At 49.3% G+C, this 24,611-nt stretch overlaps 1 protein-coding gene across 1 annotated transcript in view; it reads left to right on the top strand.

The window, feature by feature from the left end:
• Positions 1-336: 336 nt before the first annotated feature.
• Positions 337-24,611, top strand: part of TTBK1 (tau tubulin kinase 1) — a 152,122-nt gene continuing 127,847 nt past the window's right edge. Inside the window, exon 1 of the mRNA XM_043512181.1 lies at positions 337-498. The gene's annotated coding sequence lies outside the window, so the exon portion shown is untranslated. The remainder of the gene's footprint in view (positions 499-24,611) is intronic.

The raw sequence follows: 24,611 nt of genomic DNA, 5'->3' as shown, positions 1-24,611 counted from the left end.
GGGGGGTGTGCGGCGCTGCAGGCACAGGGGGGGTTGCGGGGGCTGAGTGCCCATGGGGAGGTGCGGCGGCGGGGGGGGTGTGCGGCGCTGCAGGCACATGGGGGGTTGCGGGGGCCGTTGTCCCCAGCCGCAGGCGGCGCGTGGCGGCCCGGGGAAGGGGGCGCGCGGGGGCCGGTGCCGGACGCGGCGCAGTGCGCGCGGGCAGCGGGCGGGGGCTGCAGGGGCGGGGCCGGGCCGGGCGGGGCGCGCGGGGGGCGGTGCCGCGGGTGATGTCAGGGCGATGCTGCTGGAGCCGCGCGCGGTGCATTGTGGGCGAATCCCGCTGCCTGCGCCGCCTCCTGCCGCCGCGGATCCCCAGGCCGGCGCGGGAGGATGCTCCCGGGGGGGGCCCCGCAGCAGCAGCGCCCGGGGCAGGCGGCGGCGCGCAGCCCGGCGGGGCCGCAGTGAGGGCCGCGGGGGGATGCGCCGGCCGGAGAGCCGGGCGGCGGCGGGGTCCAGGTGAGAGCCGGGGCCGGGCGGAGCCGGGGGAAGGAGGCGCGGCGAGCCAGCGGACGGGGGCGCACTGCGGGCCGAGGCGCCTCAGCTCGGGGCGCCCGGGGCACGGCGGGAGATGTAGTTTCGCCCTGCTCCCAGGCTGCGCTCTGGGCGGGGCTGGTCCGGCGCGGGGACTCGCACTCCCAGCAGGCCCCGGGGCAGGGCGGGACAGGGCGGAGTGAGGGACGGCGCAGCCAATCAGAAGCGGGGACGGGCCGACCGCTCGCTGGGCCCCTTGCGGAGCCTGAACGTGCCTGGAGCGGGCGGAGGGGGCGGGGCCAGGCGCGGAGGGGGCGGGGCCTAGAGAGGCGGGACATGGGCTTCGCACCTCGCCTGGCTGTCAGCACGAGGGGAGAGAACGTGGGGAGGGCGGGTCCCCGAGGGCGGCAGCTGGGAGGGGGAGCAGGGACCCTTCAGGCTGCAGCAGGGAAGAGGTGCCCCCTTGGGGTAGCGGGATTCCCTGGGGGCGAAGCTGGGAGGGGGTAACCCCTGCACAGGAGCAGGGTTCCCTGGGGTGATGCTGGGAGGGGGTAACCCCTGCGCAGGAGCGGGGTTCTGGGGGGGCAAAGCTGGGAGGGGGTAACCCCTGCGCAGGAGCAGGGTTCCCTGGGGGCGATGCTGGGAGGGGGTAACCCCTGCACAGGAGCGGGATTCCCTGGGGGCGAAGCTGGGAGGGGGTAACCCCTGCGCAGGAGCAGGGTTCCCTGGGGGTGATGCTGGGAGGGGGTAACCCCTGCACAGGAGTGGGATTCCCGGGGGGCGATGCTGGGAGGGGGTAACCCCTGTGCAGGAGTGGGGTTCCCGGGGGGTGATGCTGGGAGGGGGTAACCCTTGCACAGGAGCGGGGTTCCCTGGGGGTGATGCTGGGAGGGGGTAACCCTTGCACAGGAGCGGGGTTCCCTAGGGGTGATGCTGGGAGGGGGTAACTCCCGCACAGGAGCGGGGTTCCCGGGAGGCGATGCTGGGAGGGGGTAACCCCTGCACAGGAGCGGGATTCCCGGGGGGGCGATGCTGGGAGGGGGTAACCCCTGTGCAGGAGCGGGGTTCCTGGGGGGTGATGCTGGGAGGGGGTAACCCCTGCACAGGAGCGGGATTCCCTGGGGGCGAAGCTGGGAGGGGGTAACCCCTGCGCAGGAGCGGGGTTCCCGGGGGGGCGAAGCTGGGAGGGGGTAACCCCTGTGCAGGAGCAGGGTTCCCGGGGGGGCGAAGCTGGGAGGGGGTAACCCCTGTGCAGGAGCGGGGTTCCCTGGAGGTGAAGCTGGAATGGCATATTCTGGAGCAGGATCCAGTTCCCCTGGTGGTGAAGCTGGGAGGGGGTGTCCCTTGTGCTGTAGCAAGGCTCCCTGGGAGGTTAAGGCTGTAAAGGGCTATCCCTGGTGGGTTCCTCTGGGCTCATAGCTGGAGGGCATATCCTGAGGCAGCAGCCAGTTTCCTTACTATTGTAGCTGTGGGGGGCAGTGGATTACACTGGGGCATAGCTGGTTGTATCTGGGGGAGCATCACTGGGGTGGGACTCACAGGAGTGGGTTCCTTTTGAGCATAGCTTGGAGTGTGTATCTCTAGGGAGGGGAATAGGTTCCCCAGGGCTTTAGGGAGAGGGGTATTTGTGGGGGAGGGAAGCTGGTCAGCATGCAATGTAGCTGGAAGAGAATATCTCCGTGGGGCGGGGAGAGGTCTCCCATGGGGCATAGCTGGGAGGGGGGTATTCCCAAGAGTGGTAGTGGGTTCCTTTGGGCAGTAGATGGAAGGGAGTCCCTGGGGAAAGTTGAGTGGGTTCCCTGGGTATTGTAGCTGGGAGGGAATATTTGTGGGAGAGGGCACCCTCCTGTGGAGTCATAACTGGGAGGTTTTTCTCTTGGGGAGGAGAATGGGTTCTCCTGGAGTGCTATATAGGGCTATTCTCTGATGGTGGTGGGGAGGAGATCCAGGGGGAGTAGCTGGGATGGGGTATCTCAGGAAGGAGGAGGAGCAGATTTCTCTGGGATGTAGCTGAGCAGGGAATGGTTCTCCTATGGTATAGCTGGGAACCAGCTTCCTCTCTCTCTCCCACCAGCAGATTCCTGTAGGGTTAGCTGGAAGGGGTGTATCCCTGGGGGAGGTGGGGCTCCTTCTCCTAGGGTAGTAGCTGGTCCTGGGTATATCCCAGGGGGTGGTATGGCTGGTTCCCTTAGGGTAGTAGTTGGAAGGGGGTTAATTGGCTAGGTGAGGTGGGCGAGTTTAGTGTCAGTATGGGGTAGGGCAGTGTGTCCTACTTATGGTGAATATGGGAGGAGTTATCCCTGGAGGCAGGGGAGGAGGTGGTTCACTTCAGGATGGCATCTGTGTGGATGGTAACCTTGAGGGCCCTATTGGGCATGTGTTTGGGAGGGAGGAGTTCCCGCCACCAAGGAAGCTGCTGCTTCTTGGGGACTCCTAGGCTGGTGTCTCTCGTTACGGGAGCATAGTGTCCTCTTTATAAACTTGCGCTTGACGCCCTTTCAGTGCGTGTTGACTGAGCCCATTGCTGGCCTTTGAGCCTGTGTATGGCAGTATGGAAGGCTTGAGGCCTGTGGGACTCCACAGGTGAAGGCTGTCAATGTGGAGAAGCAGCTACTCCGTTCCCCCATCTTGGACTAGGCCCCGTGGGTCCTCCTGCGTTGTGCACGCAGGGGTTGGCGCTGTCACTGGCAGCACATGGATCACAGTAAAGAGCCTGGGAAGCCTCGTCACTGAGCATAGCTATGAGGAGATCATCACCAGTCCAGCGCGGCAGCCTCTGCCCTGTTGCTTGCGGCCCAGGATTCTGGGGGAAGTTGGATTCTGCTGGAGAAGTGTTGCCACTCCCTTCTCCGTGACCAGGAGCAGTGTGAGAGGCTGGGTGTTTGCTAGGCAGGTGGGTGGAATGCCCTCAGTGTGTTTGTGGCATTTGGTCGGGTTCTGGCATGCTTCAGAGCCCAGGCATCATGGAGGGGCTTGCCCAGAGTTCTCAGCTAGCTGGCATTGTTACCAGCTGGCAAGAGCCCACAGTCTTTTCAGAGGTTCCTTCTGTGTCATCTATCTGATGCTAGACGGGGTGGCGTGGGGCTTTGCGCTGTTCTGGTGAGGCCTCTTGGGGTTTTCTTTTCTCAGGGAAGTATAATTAGAGTTCTGCACAGCTTGTGATGCTTGGGTCTGATGCTGGCAGTCTGGGTTAGCTAGCATTCTGAGGAGTGGGATTTTTTTCTTTTCTGTGCTGTAATAGGCTTTCCGGTTCCTTTTCAAAGGTTTTGCATAGGTTATTACGAATTATGTACATGAGCTCAGCTATCGAAGAAGGTCTTAGTCACACAGAAAGAGAGGTGGTCTTTCACGTAACCTAGTTCAGCGAGAGCTCTGTTGATTAATGCCATGACCTTGAATTGGATCAGTACTTAGTGGGGAGCCAGTGTACTGATGGAAGCACTGGGGCAATATACTCCCGTCTGCCAGTGCTTCTGAACAACTGTAGACCAGTTGAATTTTTTTCAGGGTTTGCTTACTCATTCCCAGTACAGTGTTTTGCAGTGATCCAGCCTGGCTGTAATTTATATGCTCCTTATTCATTAATTTCCTCAGGCTTGAAATGGGAAGTATAGGCAATTTGGTAAATAGAAGGAAAGGTCATTTAGTTTCACTGCAGCACATGTGAATTCATTTTGCATTCTCTGTTAAAGTGCTGCCTTTCTGTGTCTGGCTACAAACTCCTCACTGGATCACAGTGGAGATTCTTGAGCCTCCTACAATAACACTGCATTAGGGAACTTGGTGTCTTTTTCTCCCCCCCCCCGCTTGAAACATGACAATGGGACGTGTTACACCTGGGGTAGGATGTACTATCTCGTACTGTCGTCACGCTAACATTTGTAGGTCCTGCACATAAAGAGCAGACCTACAATGTGCATTACTGCTGTCTTTGGTAGACTTTTTTAGATAAAAAAAAGATAAATTCTAATCTCTTTTAGAGTGTCTATGTTAGGGTTGTTCTTTGAGTTTTATGTCCCCGTGGATCTCTTCCTTGGTGCATCGGTCCAATGCACGAGAGATCGGAATTTTTTGGGCAAAAGTGTCTGTTGGGACCAACTGTGCCCTGCATGTCCCTGTGCAACACTCCCCACCCCCAACTCAAGAGCATGAAGGGCCGAGTGGCTGCAGCTGTCCATCAGTTCCCTTTTACTGGCCATAGCAGTGAGATGGAGTGTGGTGGTACACACCTGCTCCCCAGTAGCACACTGTCTCTCTTTTGCGAGGTAGCCGTTTGGGGCTTCCATTCAATTAGCAGACCCCCTTTAGTTCTTAAATTTTCTTTAATAAAATAAAATCCTTTTATCCTTTTTTTATTTTGCCTTGTTAGGCACCTAGCACCATTATTGTTTCCTCAGCCTGGTGGTGGAATCAGCCCCTTCAGGTTTTAAGTCATGTCTGTTGTGTGATGGTTTCATTCTCCTTATGGATGGGCATAGTTGGTTTCTCTTCTGCTTGGGTGAGAGCCGTCTCTGAGTGATGTTTTGTTTGTCGGTTGTTTCCCACCAGGTCTTGTCCCAGGGACACTTGGCTAAATTCTTCCTCTTGGAACACTCTGTGAGAGGAGCACTGGATCCCATAGGATGGATTTCTGACTCATAATTGACTCTCTTCCCAGAGGTCCCTTTCAGTTAGTGCCCCTGGGAGTAGGGACTGTTCTCCTAAACTCCCATGAGTGATGAAGGGCGCATAGCCCTCCCGCTGCTGAACAGCCTCCATCTCCTAAACCGAATTTGGCACCAGACAGGAGCTTGGCACTAAAGCATGGTATCACCTCTGCACTGAGGAGGACAGACTGGACCTCCACTGCAAGGGAGACTCTCAGTGCCAAATGACCTTCCCGGAACAGGAGAGGCCAGAGGAACCCAAGAAGACCCATAGGCCTTCTGTCTCTTCCAGGTATTCAGCCCTTGGGCCAAGCCATGCCAAGCAGGCTAAAGAGGCTGAAACCTTGAGTTACCCAGATCTGTTGGGAACCAAGTTTACCCTAGCTCTGAAGCCTGGTACTGAGGAACTCTCCCTGGTGCTGAAGCCGCTGGTACCAGAGTTGGTTCAGATAAAGGAACCCTTAACAGTCCCAGGAGAGTTGCTGCTGTGTGCTGCTGCTTCAGATTATCACACAGAGCCCATGGCACTGACTCCAGCACAAATGCTGAAGGTACTGCAGGCCCCTGCACTGGTACTGACAACTTCCCACCCTCCCTTAAAGAGCTCAGTTCCAGCTTTAGAGCATGAGTGCTCCTCCTCCTTGTCCCCTGTCCATCCTTGTTCCCTTGAATGAAACCCTCTCCAGTTCCTCTTGACTCTCTTCTCGTAGACCTAGGTCAACCTCCTGATCTCCAACCCCTGACAGAGGCCCCCCAGACTACCTGTTCCATAGTCTGCTACTGCATGGGAGTCCTCTCTGTGGATCCACCTCCTCATGTTATCAACTCTTATTGTCAACCTCCCCAAGGGCTTCTATTACTTTGTATGGCTCTTGCCATCTGGCTCAGAGCTTGCTTTCTGCTGTAGGCACCTGCACCATTGCTCGATCCCCTGCCTGGAATTTCCAAACCTTTCCTCGACAATTGTAATAGGTCTGATGGCTCTCTTGAGCTTTTTCCATGTGTTCTCGCTCTAGGGGGGTAATTTGGGCTACTCTGTCCCGCATCTGCATTGCATATTCAATGATGTTACTTCCCTGAGTAGGCTGTTCTTCTCTGCCCTCCTTGGCAGTGTCTAATATGCCATGGGGGTGATGACCATATAGCAGCTCGAAGGGTGAAAACCTGGTGGAAGCCTGGGGAACCTCCCTTATAGCAAATATCAGATAGGTTAGGAAAGTATCCAGATTTCTCCTGTCTTTGACACACTACTTTCCATATCATGCTCTTCAGTGTTCTGTTAAAGCATCTGATGAGCCTATCAGTCTGTGGATAGTTACTGAAGTTTGTAGGGCCTGTGTTTAGAGCATTGCACCTGAAGGGGATTCTGTGATCTCTCAGAATCTCCTTGGGTATTATTCCTACCTCAAAAAAATGGGATGAACTCCTTTGCTGTCGTCTTGGACACTGTGTTTCACAGAGTGTGGCCTCCAGGTACCGTGTAGCGTAGTCCGGAACCACAAGCACACATTGAGCTCAGGCCCACTTCTCCAATGGGCCTCTCAGGTCCATCGCTATCCTCTCAAATGGACTTCAATAATCAGTAGGGGTACTGAAGGAGTCCTTACGTGAGGTTGTGGGCCGTGCAGTTGGCATTTCAGGCAGGAGGCCAAGCATCAGACCTCAGATAGACTTCTGGCCTAAAGAACCTCCATAGGATTCTATCTAGGGTTTTATCCATCCCTCAGTGTCCCCCAAACAAATGATTATGGGCTAGGTCTAATATTGCCCTTTGGTGTCCTGTCTTTCAAGATATCAAGAGAGGGAGATTCCACCACTTCTCTTGGGAGTATGTTCCAATGATTAATTACTTTCACTGTTAAAATTTGTTCCTAATTTCTAATGTGTTTTGTCTGGCTTTATCTTTCAGCCATTGGTTCATTACACCTTCCTCTATTTAGATTAAAGACCCATTTAGTACCTAGTATTTTCTTCCTATGAAGGTATTAATACACTGTAATTAAGTCACTCTTTGATCTTTTTGATGAACTTAGCAGACTGAACTCTTTAAGCCTGTCACTTCAACCCTGGAATATTTTTTGTGGCTCTTTGCTGCACCCTCTCCAGTTGTTCAACATCCTTTTCAAAATGTGGATACCAGAACTATGCTCAGTATTCCAGTATCAATCTCACCGATGCTGTAAACAGAGGTTAAATCTCTTACTCACTCCAATCTCTTGCTCACTATTCCCCTGTTTATTTTGCCTCAGCATGACACTGGGAGCTAATATGGAGTTGCTTATTCATAATGACCCCTAAATCCTTTTCAGAATCACTGCTTTTCAGGATACAGTTCCCTATTCTGAATGTATGCCACACATTCCTTGTTCCTAGATGTATGATTTTGCATTTGGCTGTGTTAAAACACAGTTTGTTTGAATGGTCCTTTGTCTCTTCTGTATCTGAAAAGAAGCAGGCTGATGTACTTATATGTGGAGAATGGAGTATTTTCCAGTCTGTTAGGACCCCAGGAGGATGCTATACAACATCCATTAGGGATGAACATTTTTAAATTGGCAGGTCTGGTGAACTTGCATCTAGGAGTCCTAAAAGAGCTGGCTGAGGAGATTTGATGCCCACTGATGTTAATTTTAATAAACCTTGGAATACTGGGGATATTCCAGAAGACTGGAAGAGTGCTAATGTTGTGTCAATGTTCAAAAGGGACAAGTGGAATGACCCAGGTAACTATAGGCTGGTTAGTCTGATGTCAGTCCCAGGCAAAATAATGGGAACGCTGATATGGAATTAATTCAATGAAGAATTAAAGGATGGGGATATAAATAATGCCAGTCAATATGGTTTTATGGAAAATAGATCTTGTCAAACGAACTTGATTTAATTCGATAATGAGATTATAAGGTTGGTTGATAAAGGTAACTCCATAGAGGTAATATATTGAGACTTTTGTAAGGCGTTTGACTTAGTTCTGCGTGACATTCTGACTAAACTCTTAGTGCCATAATACCAATAAATTACACGATAAATGGATTGAGAACTGGCTAAGTGATTTCAAAAAGTGGGAATCGTCACTGAATGGAGGCGGTGGCATCCCTACCTGTGTTCTTTTTATGCACAATGCATACCATTGGCAGGGGCACCAACTCATCAGCACTGTGCCCTCCAAATGGCAGTGCTGAGGAGGAGCAGCAAGGGCCACGCCACAGCTCACTTAGGCATGGATCTGCAGCCCCTCTGTCATGATGGGGGGTGGCGGGGCCAAAATCGAGTGAGTGGTGTTGCAACGTGGTGCATGGAGGTCTCAATAGCATTTTAGGTTTGGTCTTGTCACCCTCCCCGTAATGCAGGAAAGGCTGTGGGGTTATGCCTTGAGCCATCTGTGTTACCTGCACACTCTAGGGAACCCCACCATGGGGCCCAAGCTGAGTGACCTGTGGGGTGGCCGTCACTGCTCCTCCTCACTGCTGGTGTGTGGTAGCTCCTGTGCCAGAGCTGTCCCTGGCAGCCTGTCTGGCATCACCTTTACCAGCAGCTCACTGTCACGGCCAGGATATGGGTAGACTGACCTAATGGTCTGAGTATGACTCGGGAGCCAGGAGCCCGGCCAGGTTGGATACAAGGTGGACAGAGTCTGAGACGGGCCAGAGAGCAGACCAAGAGTGAGATGTCAGGAGACAGGAAGGGTTGGATACCAGGAGATCAGAGTCAGGCAGCAGTAGCAGGTAGCACAGTAGAGGCCAGACTAAGCAGGAGAAACCCAGCTACTTTGAAAATTTCCCATTCTTTTGCTTGGTTTAAATAGAAGCAGGGAAGAAATCTGGATCCTGGAGCTCTGCCAGTCAGAGTCCAACACTGGCAGCTGTTAGTAGGTCATTGGGTGGCAGGTTGCGACTTACTAGTGCTGAAGAGCCCTGTAGACCAGGGTTTGAGACCTGTGGTTCCTGAGATCCACGTTCCTTCTGCGCTGCCCACAGGACTCACTCAGCACTAGCCTCAAGAGCTGCAGCGAGTGCCTGCCGTGCATAATGGAGTGGGCTGGTGGGGAGCCCTGGGGTGTACCATTTGAAAAAATCTCTTGGGGGGGGGACACACACACCCTGAATTGAATGTTTCTAGTGGGATTTTGCAGGGATCAGTTCTAGTGCTGATGCTATTCCACATTTTCCTCAGTGATCTGGCAGTAAAAACACTGCTGAGAAAGTCTGTGGATGACCCAAAGATGGGCAGAGTGGTGAATAATGCTGAGAACAGGGCAGTCATACCGAGCGGCCTGGATCAGCTGGTAAGGTGGGCCCATTTCAACCCAATGTGTTGTAACACGCCCATCTAGGGACATGGAATGCAGGCCGTCCCTACAGAATGGGGGACGGTGTTCTCGAAAGCAGCGACTCTGAAAAGAATATAGTGGTCAGAGCGGAGAGGCAGTTGAACGCGAGCTCCCAGTGCAATCCTATGGCCAAAAGGGGTAATGCGATCCTTGGACATACCAACAGGGGAGTAGTGAGAAAGCTAACGAGCCCCATCAGTACAAAGGAGATTGAAAGGCGACGTGATTCAGCATATAAATACCTTCCCAGGGAGAAACAATAGCGATAGCATGGATTCTAGTACCCCGCAGGTGAGAGCCACTGGAGAGGAACTTCTGGAGCATGGTAGTGCTGGGCCATCTACAGCCGTGATGAAGCCAGTCCCACAGCATGGAGAGCTTACCTGTGCCTGTGGCCCCGAAGAGGCCGGCTTTTAGTGCCTCTAGAGCTGACTCCGTGCTGTGCCGTGATTGTGGGGCAAGCTTGATGCTGGCTGATTTAATAGGTTGTTGGAACTTGGTGGTTACTTGGGTGAGTTGTAAGCCTAAGGAGTCTTTGAGGGCAGGCCAGCTTTGGTTACATGCTGCCCTGGTGGGTTGGGGGGACGACTCTAACCTCTGCTTGGACGAGGTGGCGATCATACCAGGAGAGTGGCATGTTGGTAACCTCTCCAGTGTCCATGTCTAGGCTGAAGATCCAATCCAGCAGAGGCGCCGACTTTCTAATGTGCTGGGAGCTGCTTGACCCTTGCTCTGTCCCAGGCCCCGGCCCCACTGCACCCCTTCCTGCAAGGTCCCGACCCGCCTCTTCCTGCCCTGTTCCGTCCCCTCCCCCAAGCACCCCGTGCCCTCGCTCCTCCCCCACTCTCCCAGCGCTTCCTGCACGTTGCTGAACTGCTGATTCGTGGCGCTGGATCCCAGGAGATGCTGGGAGGGAGGGGGAGGATCTGATTGGGTGGGCTGCTGATGGGTGCTTGACACCCACCATTTTTTTCCTGTGGGTGCTCCAACCCCAGAGAACCCATGGAGTCGGTACCTATGTTATCCAGCATGTGTCTGGCTGCATGTGTGGGTCCAGGAACTGTCTGGAGAATCCAATGGTTTCTGTGTGGACTGTGAGAACGTGTGAGCTGCTATACTGTTTGTATTGTCTGTGTGGGGGCTGAGCTCATCGAGGGCCAGAAACCTGGGGGATTCTAGGACCATCGTGGGCAGCAGCTCCGTCACTTCTGCCAGGAAGTTGACAGAGTTTGCATCTGGACGTCTCTTCACCACAAAGAGTCCTAGATTTCACCTGTCCTTCGAGTCACAGATCATATATGGATGCACTTGAATGTTTTACTTTCTGGGGTTGTCTTCTGCCTCAGAGGCTGGAAGGGAACAGCGTGGATACTCAGCTGCCTCTTTGATTTTTCTGGTGCATTCCAGGGTCTGTCTGGGCTTGTGGCATACAGAGCATCCTGTGGGGCTAGCGGTACTAGGGAGGTGGCATTGGACCTCATTTCAGGGATGCAAGCAAGAAGTGAGGACAGGTGCTTCATCCAAAATGAAATTGTGGAAGGTGCAGTCTTGTTGAGGACTGGTCTTGCATTCGGCAGCAGAAGCTTCAGTCTGTCGTTGTCTTCTTGATTTTGCTGATCCAGGGACTAGCTTTGAGTGTGTTTAGATTTATCCTAGTGTGCAGTGCTCTTGGAGGACATCTCTTCAACCCAGTGATAGTCCGGAGTTCAGAGAGTGGGAGGTATTTGGGTCACAGGCCTTGTGGTTAATCTCTCTGTTGCTGTAGTATCTGCTGTCTGTTTATGTTCTTTCAGGTTAGTTGCCAGCCAGTTTTCACATATAAGGCCCCATTTGAGGTCTTTCTAAGGGTAACTGAAGTTTTGTTAAATTTCAGGAAGTCAAAACTTATATGGAATCTGGATTTCTTCTCTGCAGCTTGAATCTTTTAGGGAGCTGTCTGGTGATTGATTTCTGATTTCTTTCAAAGTATTGACATTTTAGGTGCGAGCACAGCTATTTAGTAGAGTGAGAGTGTCTTTTTAGTTCTGCTGTTTATTTTTATGAATGAGATGAGAAGATTATTTCTCCATTGGGTAAACTAGGCTGGACCTGAGGAAGCAATTCTGCTTGCAGAAAGATATTCAAAATGCTATTGTGTAACAAACTTACTCTGGCACTATTAAACAGAATGAGGCTATGCTCTGGATAATTAGTGAAGTTTGGGTTAAATCATCTTGCAAAATTATTGTGAACATTTGCTAACCCAGATACAAAATCTCTTTTTTATTACTTTACTACAGTTACAATTAAAATGAAAAACTTTAAATCCTATTTCTCTGGCAAATAAAAATCTTACTTTAGATAGTAACATGACACACTTTATTGGAGGCTTTTCCACCCAATTGAATTTTGTGCATCTCTGCTCTTTAATAGGGGTACTTTGAGGATTGTGTCACCCACTAGAACTACCACAGATAAAGTGCCAAAATACATCCGCAAGATGAAACAGTGAATTGGCCCTCAGCAACAAACTGCATGAAAACTAAATGAAGTGAAATTATATTCAAGGGGCTTTTCTGTCAGTGGAGGGGTAAATGAAAAGGTCCTGTGTGATGCTTTGAAAGATTTGATGGCATAATTAGAAGATACATGCTTGAGTCACAGAGCTTTCTGAACTTCTTTTGGTGTGTTTTTGTGTCTGGTAAGTTTTTCATAGATTTAGGGATGGAAAATAGACTTATCTAAATAGGGTCTTATATCATACTTATTGCAATCTGCCAAGTTTTCGGTTGTACTCAGATCTGTTTTGTATCAGCTACAGACTGGATGTCCAAACTTTGCAACACAGGGATCTGCACATAATTTGATAATGCATATAGGTATTTACTATTAATAAATGTACACAACAGCTATAATGTTTACTCCTACTTCTAGATCAGTGGTTCCCAAACTTTACAACCTGTGAACCCCTTTCACTAAAATGTCAAGTCTCGCAAACCCCCTCCTAAAAATGAATATTTCCAGGGATTTTCTCCTTTACCTGAGTATAAATTAGTGATCTTGGAAATATAAAATTTGTTTTTATGACATGCTTGATACACACTATTTATTATTAATTATTATTTATCATTACAGTATTTTTATTACATTATGAAAATGGCAACACTCTTCCAAGATCTCACTTTCGTAGCTTGTATCACTTTGAATAAGCCTATTATAAGACAAAGCTCCTATGTTCATCAAGGAGTATCAGATGTGAAACAGCATGAAAGTATTTAAGAAGCCAACTCAAAGAGTTCCTCCTACACAAGCGTTCAGGTCTTGAGCAATCCAGTACAACAAAGCTTGAACTTGTTCTTCATAATAATTTTAAAAACAATACTAACTGCCAATTTAATTTAAAAACAGCAAAAAATATCCATCTCCCTTTCCATTTCTTATAAGGAGTCTTGAAGTTTAAATCTCCTCAGTATGATAGATATGATTGCTTTGATCTGCTAAGCTCTTGGAAGTCCAGGGGCTCCATGCTGCTGGCCCCATGCTGCCTGGGGTCCCTACAGACAGCTCTGTTCGCCATTAGGGAATTTTTCCCTGAGAACCCCTTGTAACATTTCGCGAACCCCCAGGGGTTCACGAACCCCGTTTGGGAACCACTGTTCTAGATTAATAGAAGTTGTTTGTAGCTGATGTGTGAGGATACGTGTGCACAGCAAAAGGTGGATTTAAGCTAGCATAGGCAATCTAGCTTGAATCCACCTAGCATAAGTAGCTATAGCAGGGAAAGCAGCAAAGAGTCCTGTGGCACCTTATAGACTAACATTCGTCGGTTGCCGACGAAGTGGGTATTCACCCACGAAAGCTCATGCTCCCATACGTCTGTTAGTCTATAAGGTGCCACAGGACTCTTTGCTGTTTTTACAGATCCAGACTAACACGGCTACCCCTCTGATTCTATAGCAGGGAAGACACCACAGTGTGGATTTCAGTGCAGGTAGGATACATACTCAGCTCACTAGCACACGCACACCCTGAAGCCCACACTGGGCTGTCTTCACTGCGGTTGTTACCTACAATAAAAGCCCTTTCTGGGTAGAGACACCCTGAAAAAGAAGTAGATCTCCTGAGGCCTGATTCTGATCTCTCTTACTCTGGTGGAAATCAGGAGTAACTCTGACAAAGCCATTCAGCCTGGTCTTCCCTGGGTTTTCCCCCCTGAAATTCCCCATCTTTTTTACTAGGGATTCAGTTCCACGTTCTGGTGGCAGAAATGGGAGGAGAGGGGGCAGTGGTTCAGACAAGGTGCCATCAATACTCGCATTTTAAGCACCGTATTGTTCAGATCTGCTCTGAGCATGGTTAGACAACGTGGTGGTTAAAATGCCAGTGGGTGCCTGACACCCATCTACAGCAGTGCTCCTTCCATTGCTTCAACTGATGGAGCTGCATTGGTGATAGAAATGGTTGGAGAATAAGGCTACAGCAGCCACAGCCGTCTAGGCTCACTCAACTTGTATCTCCATTGCTTTCATCTTCTAGGGTCATCTCCAGCTGTGCCAGGGGTGTCTAGGGCCACTGCCTGTATACGCCAATGGAGAATTCTGCTTTGCTGGTGTTTACACCACTCCCTTTGCACAGGTGTAAAGCACCCTCAGGCTGCACCTGGAACATCACTTAACTCTTGGATCTACTGTCAGTTTTGAACTAAACTGTTTGGGTTTCTGCTCATACCAATGCTTTTCAGAAAAAGTAAATTGCAGATAATTCCCCAAGTGTGGATCTGCTTTGGGGTCTTGCCACAAGCTAACTTCTGGTTAACAAATGGTACAAGACTCAATCCATAAAGAACTAAAGGATGGTAGATGCCAATCAATATGGCTGTGTGGAAAATAGGTCTAGTCCCGCAAACTTGATATTGTTTTTTTGATGCGATCACAAGTTTGATTGATACAGATAGCTGTATTGATGTAATAAAGGTGGAATTCTATAAGGTTCCTATTCTTTAAGGCTTAGTACCTCACAGAATTCTGATTAAAAAATTAGCACTAGACAAAATCAATGTAGCACATATTAAATAGATTAAAAACTGTAACTAATTGATCTCAAAACATCAGTGTTGTTGAGGAAACATTTAGTAGGAGTGTTTCTAGTGGGGTCCGGGAGAGATCAATTCCCAGGTGTAATAGGGCGGCCTGCCGCTTTAAAGGTCAGGAGATCTTTCAGTTAGCCTGTGATGGGGTATACTGACCCCACACTGGGCCTGAAGGGGTTAAAGAGCAGTACTGGGCCCAGGTATCCCTGCCCCTCCAGCCCTGCAGGGCATGCTCCAACAGAAGAAGAGGTTGAAAAGGAAGCAACCCAACTCAGAAGAGGGAAGGCTGGGGAGGAGGTCAGACCTACCCTGAAGGCTCCTGACAAGGGAAGTGGAGAAGCCTCCTTGAGGGGAGAAGGCTGCATGTTGAGTGTGGTTGGTGTTGCTGGTTTGATTGCCGTTTCTTTTTGCCTTATATCAGACTGGAAGCTGGTGGAGAAAGGCAGACGATAGGAAGTGACCTGGGGAGGGTAACTCGGAAGGCACTTTTGGGGGCCAGACACTGTTGCCCCTCCTAGGGCCCTGGGTTGGAGCCTGGTGGGGTACATAGGCCTGGGCTCCCCTGCCAGTACTAGAAGAGAGACATAGGCCTGCCTGCCTGCCTGCCCCACCGCACCTCTGATTAAGACAGAAACTGGTCTGCAAACTCTACCCACAGGGAGCTGGCATCAAGGACACTAAGCAGTTAGGCCACCTGACTCACTGAGGACTCTGGTACATAGCCCCAGCCCACAACATCTACACTGGGAGTGGGACTTAAAAGGAGCTCATGTGGGATCCAGTAAAGGCTTCAGTTAGGTAGGGCTGGGACTGCCAGGAAGGACAGAAATGAGGGAAGCTGCAGCAGGCTTGAGGGAACAGCTACAAGTGAGTGCTAAAGGGAGAAAAACCGGCTGCCGCAGGGCATAAAGAAACTGAATCCAGCTCCAGGAAGATGGCTGGGGACCCCTGACTCAAGGGATTTGTCTACATGGGAGCTGGAAGGGTAAATTCCTGCTCAAGGAGATACACCTGCACTAGCTTTGAATGAGCTAGCACACTAAAAATAGCAGTGTAAGCCACTGTGGTGTGAGCAGTGGGAGGGGCTAGCTGCACTGAGTACGTACCTTGTGTCTTGGACTTGTGCATGCTAGCTCCGGTCACGTCGCTGTGGCTACACTCCATTTTTAGCACACTATCTCTTTCAGGGCTAGCGTGGAAATGTCCCCTCAAGCTGGAATATACACCTTCCAGCATCAGGATAGACATAGCCAAGGGGAGAGAGAGAGAGAGAGAGAGAGAGAGAGAGAGATTGAATTGAACCCAGCTCCAGGAAGGAGGGCTGGGGATTCCTGACTCAAGGGGAGAGAGACAATGAACTGGGGTTGGGATCTGGAGGGTCAGTGTGTGTAAGGACTAAATAAACTGGACCCCAGAGGGGAGTGTTTTAATGACTGTTGGACTGTGATGTTGCGTTATTGAGAAGCCCAGGGAGGAAAGGGAAACTGAAGCAAGGCATGACAGAGCCACTCCTAGCCACCTGGAGCCTCCCAGGAGGTGGCTGGCCCTGGTACACTGGTTCAGTATTCAATATCTTTATCAGTGATCTGGAAGAAAATATAAAATCAGTGCTGAAAGTTTGCAAATGACACAAAGTCTGGTAATAACTAGAGACGGGGCCAGGTTACTTATGCAGAATGCTTGGAAAGCTGGGAGTGAACAAACATGAGGTTTAATACAGCCTAATGCAAGGTCATACATCTAGGAATAAATAATGCAGGTTACACATGCAGGATGCAGGACTGTATCCTGGAAAATAGCAGTTTTAGAGGTGATTCTAGTCTATTCTATTCTGTTTTATTCTATTCTATACAGGTTCTATGCCACCCTCATGACCGCAGTATTGGAGCAGTTTCCAGTGGTGCATCAGCAACATGACTGAGCACTGTCATATGTGGCTAACTGATAGAAGATGGGCTCCCAATGTGATCTTTGGATGTCTAAATGGGGCTGTTGAGTAGGAGTAAGGAAATGGTATTTCCTCCATGTGTAGCACTGGTGGGACCATTGCTGGATATTGTATTCAGTTCAGGCGTCCACACTTTGAAAAAGATGTTGAAAAATAGGAGTGAGTCCAGAGAAGAGCCATAGCAATGTTTCAGGAATTGGAGAGCCTCCCTTACTGCAGAATGCTGAGCTCAGTCTATTTAGTTTATTCATGAGATGACGACTTGATCAAGTCTGTAAGTACCTGCACGGGAAGGAGAATTCTGATAGCACGGGGCTATTTAATCTAGCACGCAGAGGTGTAATGGTGCAGCTCTAGAACCCAAGGGTACAGGTCTAGAACCTGGGGTTGTGGGGGCCATGGATTGCTGACACTCCTTTGTCACTACCAAGGGAAATGGGTGAAGCAGCCTCTCATTAAACCTGAATGGTCAGGCCCCACAGGAAGTTTTGTCAGAGCACCCAAGACCTGTGGCCACCTGATTGTCTCACACCTGCTACTTAAGCCAGGCAGTGAGCTGAATGGCTGTCTGAGCAATTGTGCAGACTTCCTATTGCTGCCACATTGGCCTTTGCTCTTGATTGGCGCCTGTAATCCAGATCCAACCCTGTCCTGATTCCTGACCTGTTCCTCGTTCCTAGCTCCTGCCCTGTGCCTGATCCTTGCTACTCTTTGGTTCCTGCCCTTTCACTTTGCTCCTGACCATCAGCTACCAGTTGTGGCTCTAACCCCAGGCTCTGATGTCTGATTCTGGCTCAACCCTTGGCCCTGGCACGTAGTACCTGACCCTGGCTCCGATCCTCAGCTTTGGTTCCTGGTTCTGACTCTGGTGCAACTCCCTGGCTCTGGTTGTTGGCCATTGACTCTGGCTCTGATCCCTGCTTCTGTTCCCTGGGCTAGATGCCTGCTCTTCTTACTAGACCTGAGGCTTGCTCTGGCCCTATGCCAGACCACCTACATCCCAGTTCCTAACACATAACGTGATCTAACAGCTGCAAGCGGGAGCTTAACAAATTCAAATGAGAAAGAAATGTACATTTTAACAACGAGGGCCATTGGAACAATTTTGTAAAGGTTCATGGTGGATTCTCCATCACTGGCAATTTTGAAATCAAGATTGGATGTATTTTTGAAAGATCTAGTCTAGCACAACAAGAAGTTACTGGGCTCAATGCGGGAATCACTGGGTGAAATTCTCTGGCTTGTGCTGTGCAGGACGTCAGATAGGTTATCATCATGGTCCCTTCCAGCCTTGGAATCTGTGGTTCCATGAAAATCTGACTCTGGAAGCTGTGCAGCCCTGGTTTACACGCTGATGTAGGTGGTACTCTCAAGACGGGCTTTTTGCAATCTGGTGACTTGCTCCTGGCTTCTCTCTGCTCTGGCCAGGGAAACTATATTAGTATCTTTTGAGTACACATGCTTAAAGCATGCTACAGAGGCACTAACATTATTTTCCTGGCCTAAGTGAAATGTAACTGTTTTACAAAACCAAGTCTTGTCTACACTGGGAATGTTACAAACATTTCCCACTGGTGCTAAATGTGGTCCAGTGGAGCAGTTGGGCGTTCCTGTGGGTATTGTTTTGTAGAGTTCTTAGTGTACAGCTGGCCGATAGAATCTATAGCGTGGTTCACTGAAGGAACCTTCTTGGCAGAGAGACTGGACACAACATTTCTACAGCCTATAGGTGCTGGTTGCGTCTGGCAGGGAGAGTGATACTTGGCCCTCCTGCCACTAGTAAGCTGCATATGCTACCGCAACTGTCTTTTGAACTCTGCAAGCCATTCTGAGGGACTTTAGCTTTTGAGACCTGAGTTGGGTCTCCCACATGGTCGTGTCAGTCACAAGACAGGCCCAAGAATGTTTCTATTACAGGAAAAGGACTAACACTGATATTTTTTGGTGATATTTTTGCCAGGATAACTTTTCCTCTTGTTCTTTCTTTCTTTCTTTCTTTCTTTCTTTCTTTCTTTCTTTCTTTCTTTCTTTCTTTCTTTCTTTCTTTCTTTCTTTCTTTCTTTCTTTCTTTCTCTTTTTTAGCTTGCTATCCATCCTTATTGTTTCCTCCTTCTCCTCCTCCTCATTAGTTCTGGTTTAGTTTGTTACCAGTATTTCTGTGGCACGATCGCTCAGTCTCTGAGTGCCTGATGTTGTTAATACAGTCTCTGGCTGTATGAAGTTGGGGTGTTTAGCTGTAGGGGATGCCTCTCTCCAAATCACCATAGGGATTTTGCTTATTTGTGAGTGATGGTTTGCAGAGCAAACCCTGCAGAGACGCAAACCAACTTCCCATTAGGTTGGCACATTCTCTGTTTGGATCAGTGGGCCATGCCCTGGCCTGTCTATGGCCCCTTTATGCTGCTCTGCCAGCTCAAAGGGGCTGTAAATTGTCTTGACCAGCCCTGTGAGGATTTCTTCCCCAAAGGGGGAATTCCTTGGGGAGTTGGAGCTGTGGTAGTGGCTCTGTGCCCCTCCTGACTCCTGCTGTATGAGGTGTGGCTGGGGAAAGAGGCATGCCCACAGCACCATGGCACTCTGGCTATCCCCAGAACAGCCTCTTAGGCGCCATCTGGAGCTTAGGGCAACCAGCATAAGTCTTTTCTCAGTTGTGCTGGGGGCCAAACTGGGTCCAGCTGACTCCCGAATTGGGGAGCCACAAATTGGTGTAAAGCCACCTTTGCCATGCCTTGCCTCCAGCTATGTTCTTGCGCTGAGCACAGGCCAGTCTTCGCAGAGGAGAGGGCCCTGCATCTCCAGGTCGCAAGGGTTGCTTTTGCTATGGTCACACCGTTATGAATTCTGACCTTCCAGATATTCCCCCAGATCTGTCAGCCTGACCTTTGATGTTCCAGAAAGTATCGGAATGCTGTGTATCACTGGTGCAGAGTTTCTAAGCCAGTGGTCCCCAGACTTTTTTATCTATGCCCCCCCTCCCCTGTATCTGGTCTGCACTCCCCCGGGAGCCAAGGGTGGGAGTGGGGCCATGGTTGGGGTGGGGCCGGAGCAGAGCTGGGGGCAGAGCAGGGCTGGGTGGCACTCCCTCCCCTCCCCCTGCACAGCAGCTGGTCCATGCCCTGCTGTGCCCCCCTGAATGTTTCTCCGTGCCCCCCCTAGGGAGGTGCGCCCCCCAGTTTGGGGACCACTGTTCTAAGGCATGGAAAATGACTTCCCCACAGGACAATGAGACGAGTGCATTCCAGAGCAGGGGATCCAAGGCACAGCTAGCAGCTGGGCCTGCTCCCTAAACAGCATCCACCAGAGCAGAAACAAAGTAATACAGAAATATTTGTGGCTAAAAGCTGCCATTCGTCACCTTTCAGGCTCCTGCTGTCAGATGCCTTAATAGCACATGACTGGTTATTTTGTAATTGCTGTGTCCACTTGTGCAGAAAGGATGCTATATGGTTGAAACACATTAGGTTAGTGCAGTGTACTTTATTGATCACCTCGTTGTTTCCTGCACTATCTTACCATGCTCATTACATGCTCTTTACATTTTTCCTGTGATATTCTTGGGCTGTTGGGCAGAAACTTCAGCATGGTTTTAGTACTTTTAAAACTGATATTGTTGAATGTTAAAAGTAGAAACATCTCCTTGGAAGTGCATGAAGGGCTTAGTCCTGAGAGATACTGAGCATTGTCAGTTCCCATTGATGTTTGTAGATCCCAATAGATGCTGGTTGGTCACCTATGGGTTCTTGATTTCTGACTGCCCACAAACCTTTTTGTTGTTTTTTCCTATTTTGCCCCGTCCTCTCAGTTTTTGTGTAGCCCTGTCCCAGTGCAGCTGGCTTCACAGTGTATTTTAGGTAGATTTACATAGGGGAAAGGCTATGAGTCATGCTTTAATTCTCTTTACAACTTTCTTCTCTTCCTCTCCTTCAAGTTTTAAGGGGGAGACTGCATTCCAGAAATCCACTCATCTTGCTCATCTCGCTTCTGTACATACACAACCAGGTTTGTGCTTTTCGTCTTGCCTGTTGTAAAAGTTGTAGTTCTTGTGGGTTTTTAAAACTCTACTAGGACCTAATATTAAGATGGATCCTTTCTTTCTTGGGGAAACTGTGGTAAAGTGGAAAGGATCCTGGGGTCCAACAGCCTAAATAAACATTGCCTGTTCTAACTTTTCTAATTTATAGGCTTCCAGGGGTGAGGATATGCCCTGAAATAAAAAGGGATATTGCAATTCTTCAGCAGTGAGCTTAACACACTTAAGTGTTTCCAGGACCTTTGGTAAAATGGTGAGAGACAGACTTCCCTAGCTTCGTTCTGCTGTATGAAGACAAAAGTGCATTTGATGAGATTTCAGACTGTTACTGTTTACTTTTTGGCTGTGTCTGAGCAAATGCTGCTGCAGCGAACCTGAATGGAATGATACTTGATATAGGAGAGCGGTCTGTTGTACAACACAGAGATTTTAACAAGGAAAATTGTGTATTTGAAGTTTTTATTTTGACAGCATTGAGATCCCATAACATTTGTTTAAGTGGTTTTAGGGGGAAAAACAATCCGAAAATGTTACTTCAAATGAAAGGCTCATTTGAAGTGTCCAGTGCATATAATCAGACTGCCTATACATTACTTCCCAACTGGTTGTGCATTAATTGGTCTATAATCACTACAGAGTGCAGGGATTCCTGCTAGTTATTTACTGATGAGGGGATATGCACTATACCTCTTAGCATGCCCACCTATACAAAAACTGTCACATCATCTGATTGCCATAGTACTCCTATTGGAAAATCATTCTCTCCAAGGCTTTTTATCTGAGCTTCTTTCCTGCTGCCTATCCCAGACTGTCTGCCTGTTGGAACCAGGTCTCTGTGTGTGTAGATTTCCAAATCCATACACAGAGAGTCATCAACTGCTGCTGGTTTAAAGTAATTGTCTTAGTTTTCTTGAAAGTCGAACTGAAAAATAGGTCCACAGCATTAGCACTTGAATGCTGTTATCTAGTGCGGGATGAATGTAATGTAAGAGGAGCAGCTAAACAGAACGGTACTTCAGATCTAATTGAGCCCATAATGCCAAGGGCAGCAGGAGAAGCACTGTTGCTTGACTGGGTATAAATAAAATAAAGCAAAGTTTCTGCAAAGTGAGGTTCTGCAATACATGCTGGAGGAGGCATGGTGAGGTTGGAGCTGGGTGGATTCTACCCTTCTTCAGGCTGGAGTTGCTCAAGGAACAGGGTTTACCCTCTCACGCTCTCGTTTCTTTCTCACCATCCCACTCTCTATTCTGGTCACCAGGAAAATGATTACGCAATAGCCTAACACTGGATTAGAATGCAGCATCTCTCCCAACCTTGGCATCTCTTTGTGGGAGTAAACCAATCACTTCCTGTCAAGGTGGTCCTTTCCCAGGGGGACCCTTCCTGTTTGTAACAGGGAGGCAGGAAGTTCTGTCTTTTTTGTGTGGACAACATGCAATACAATATCGTGATTTTATGTAGTGTCCTCGTGTCTTTCATATACACTCCAGATGCCCCCAAATGCTTGAGCGAGCTCATACCTCAGTCACTGTTCAAACCCTGCATTTCTCTGAGGGTGAAATTCACCCTGAGTGGAGGCCCAGCACAAGGCCTATGTACTGCTCACGTCTTACGTTAGCCGTGTTTTAAAGAGATGCATAGGCTGTGCATGGATCCTCAGCCCAGGGTAAATTTCACTCATGTCCACCATCTCCCCAGGGCAGCATGGAGACTTTTGTTGTGACTACGTAATGGCATAGGTGTGCATGACACTTCCGACATATTGCTCCAAGGAGCCTTCATTCCATGGCTCTGACCCTACTCCTGCAGTAATAAGTGCTGTATGGGCCAAATTCTCTAGCACACCAGGGCTGCTGTGCACTGCTCCAGTGATACAAAGCAGCCATAAACTTGGTTCAGCTGGTGGCTAAACTGGGCTTACAATGGCTCAGCGTTCCCATAAAGTAATACAAGGCAGCCAGAGTATATGGGTGATTCTTGCCTGACGTTTTCCCATCACCATAGAAAGATTAACTAATTAATTGACAGAGTAATACCCCATGAGGTAGGGAGTTATCATTAGCCTCATTTTACAGATGGGAAGCAGGACTCAGATTCTCCCCCCCTGGAGGTTTTGTTCTGTTTCAAAGCATATGACTTATAAAACTTTCCAGTATTTTTAATTTTCAGTGACAGTTCAGGAAACAAACAAATATGCTCTGCACCATTTGCAACTCAGCACTACAGCACTGAGAACTGTGAGTGAAATGAATACTGCTCAGGCAGTATACTTCACTTAGGGGGTTTGTCCAGCCCAACTTTTAAAGGCCACATCAGTGTTATGCTACCTTTCTTCTCCAGACTCACTTCTTTTGGTCAGTTTGTCACAACTAATTTCTGCCCTAAAGCCTGCCATTTAAAAATCCCACCCGGTCCAAGCAAAACATTGAAAAAGTAACAAACAAGAGGCATACAAGAGAAAATGGATATGATCTACTGTCCTTGTAAAGAGCTGGGGGTGGGGCGGGAGGGAGGAATCCAAAATGGTACTTAGGCACTTCATTGTTCAGCATTGCAGCACCTAACTTTTAGGTGCCTAAAAGATCACAGGAACAACGCTGTGATCCACAGAACCTGAGTTAAGTACCGAGACGCTATACAATGAAGGCAGAGAGAGAAGCGCTTTAGACTGCAATCCACAAAAGCCAGCATGGTAGGTGGGGAGTTGCGTAAACTAATTGATGGGAGATGCGTAGGAGAGGGGGGTTCTAAGCACTGTCCCTCACTTGGAGATTGGTGCCTCCCTGCAATCTGGCTTTAGGTGCCTATCTCTGCTTAGTGATCCACGAATAGGAATCTGCCTCCTTAGGCACCTAAATTGTTTCTTGTGAGATAACTGGATGATGGAGGGAAGGAGAGAGGAGGCTGAAGGGAAACCTCAAGACTTGCAGATGCAAGTTGGACAAGAGTACTGTGAGGGTAGACTCTGGATCAAGGAAGTGGCCCATGGAAGCAGGTGACTATGAGAACCAGGCAGAGGAAAAGTCTGGTTAGTGATGGAGAAATACAGCTGAGGAACAAGTTTACTGAGTTGGAAACTGAAAGGAAGAGGAAGGCAGTAACAGAAGTTGGGAGAACAAAAAAGAAAAGAATAGCTAGCCCTACAAGGAGAGGGGAAGAGTCAATGGACATAGCCAGAGTTTGGAGTGTGGGATGACTCACAGATTGCAAGGGAGAACAAAACACAAGAGGACTTGTAGCCAGAAGGAACAGAAGGAGGAAGGCCAGAGAATTGCACCAACACCAGGAAGAGGTAGGTCTGCTTGAGTGAGGACTCATTACTAAGAAGAACAGACAGGCCTGTCACCAGAGCTGATCTGGAGAACAGAAAGGTGTGTTGTCTGCCAGGAGTGGATGGGACTGAGGCTGAACAGGATCCTCATGGGAGTGGGAAAGAATCTACTGTTTGTCCTTCTCATGGGAACAAATGATACAGCTGGAGTCTCACTGAAACATATCAAAGAAGTCTACACCAGGCTGGGGAAGATGCTTGAAGAAATGGAGGCTCAGGTGACCTTCATTGGGATTCTACCTGTCCCTAGACTAGAGGAGGAGGGCAAATGTGAGATGAGATTGTGATGATCAACAGATGTCTCAGGCAGTGGTGCTATAAGGAAGGCTTTGGGATGACCATTGGGAGGCATTCATGGGCTGAGGACTGTTCCCATGGGATGGACTCAACCTGAGCTCCGCCTGAGCAGGGAGGGAAATAGATTTCTGGGATGGAGGCTGGCACAACTGATTAAAAGAGCTTTAAACTAGAAAATCAGAGAAGGCGGTTGGGAGGTCTGAGATAGTCTCCACACTTGATTCGAATACTGACTGGGAGGAAAATCAAATGAAAGAGGATACAGCAGTGGAGAAAGGAACACGGGTAGGAGAATGGACAACAAGAGGACAGGTAGTGCCAATATCAATGACATTAAGTCAGGTAGGTGATGCTGGCAGCAGAATGACTGCACATCATTGGGTGAGGAATGTGGGCGAAGCTGAGCAGAAACAACTAAGATGTCTGTACACCAAAGCAAAGAGCCTGG

This window comes from Dermochelys coriacea, chromosome 3, assembly GCF_009764565.3.
Source record: "Dermochelys coriacea isolate rDerCor1 chromosome 3, rDerCor1.pri.v4, whole genome shotgun sequence".
NCBI lineage: Eukaryota > Metazoa > Chordata > Testudines > Dermochelyidae > Dermochelys > Dermochelys coriacea.
The sequence above is the reverse complement of the archived record's forward strand: the minus strand, read 5'-3'. Positions and strand labels throughout refer to the sequence as shown.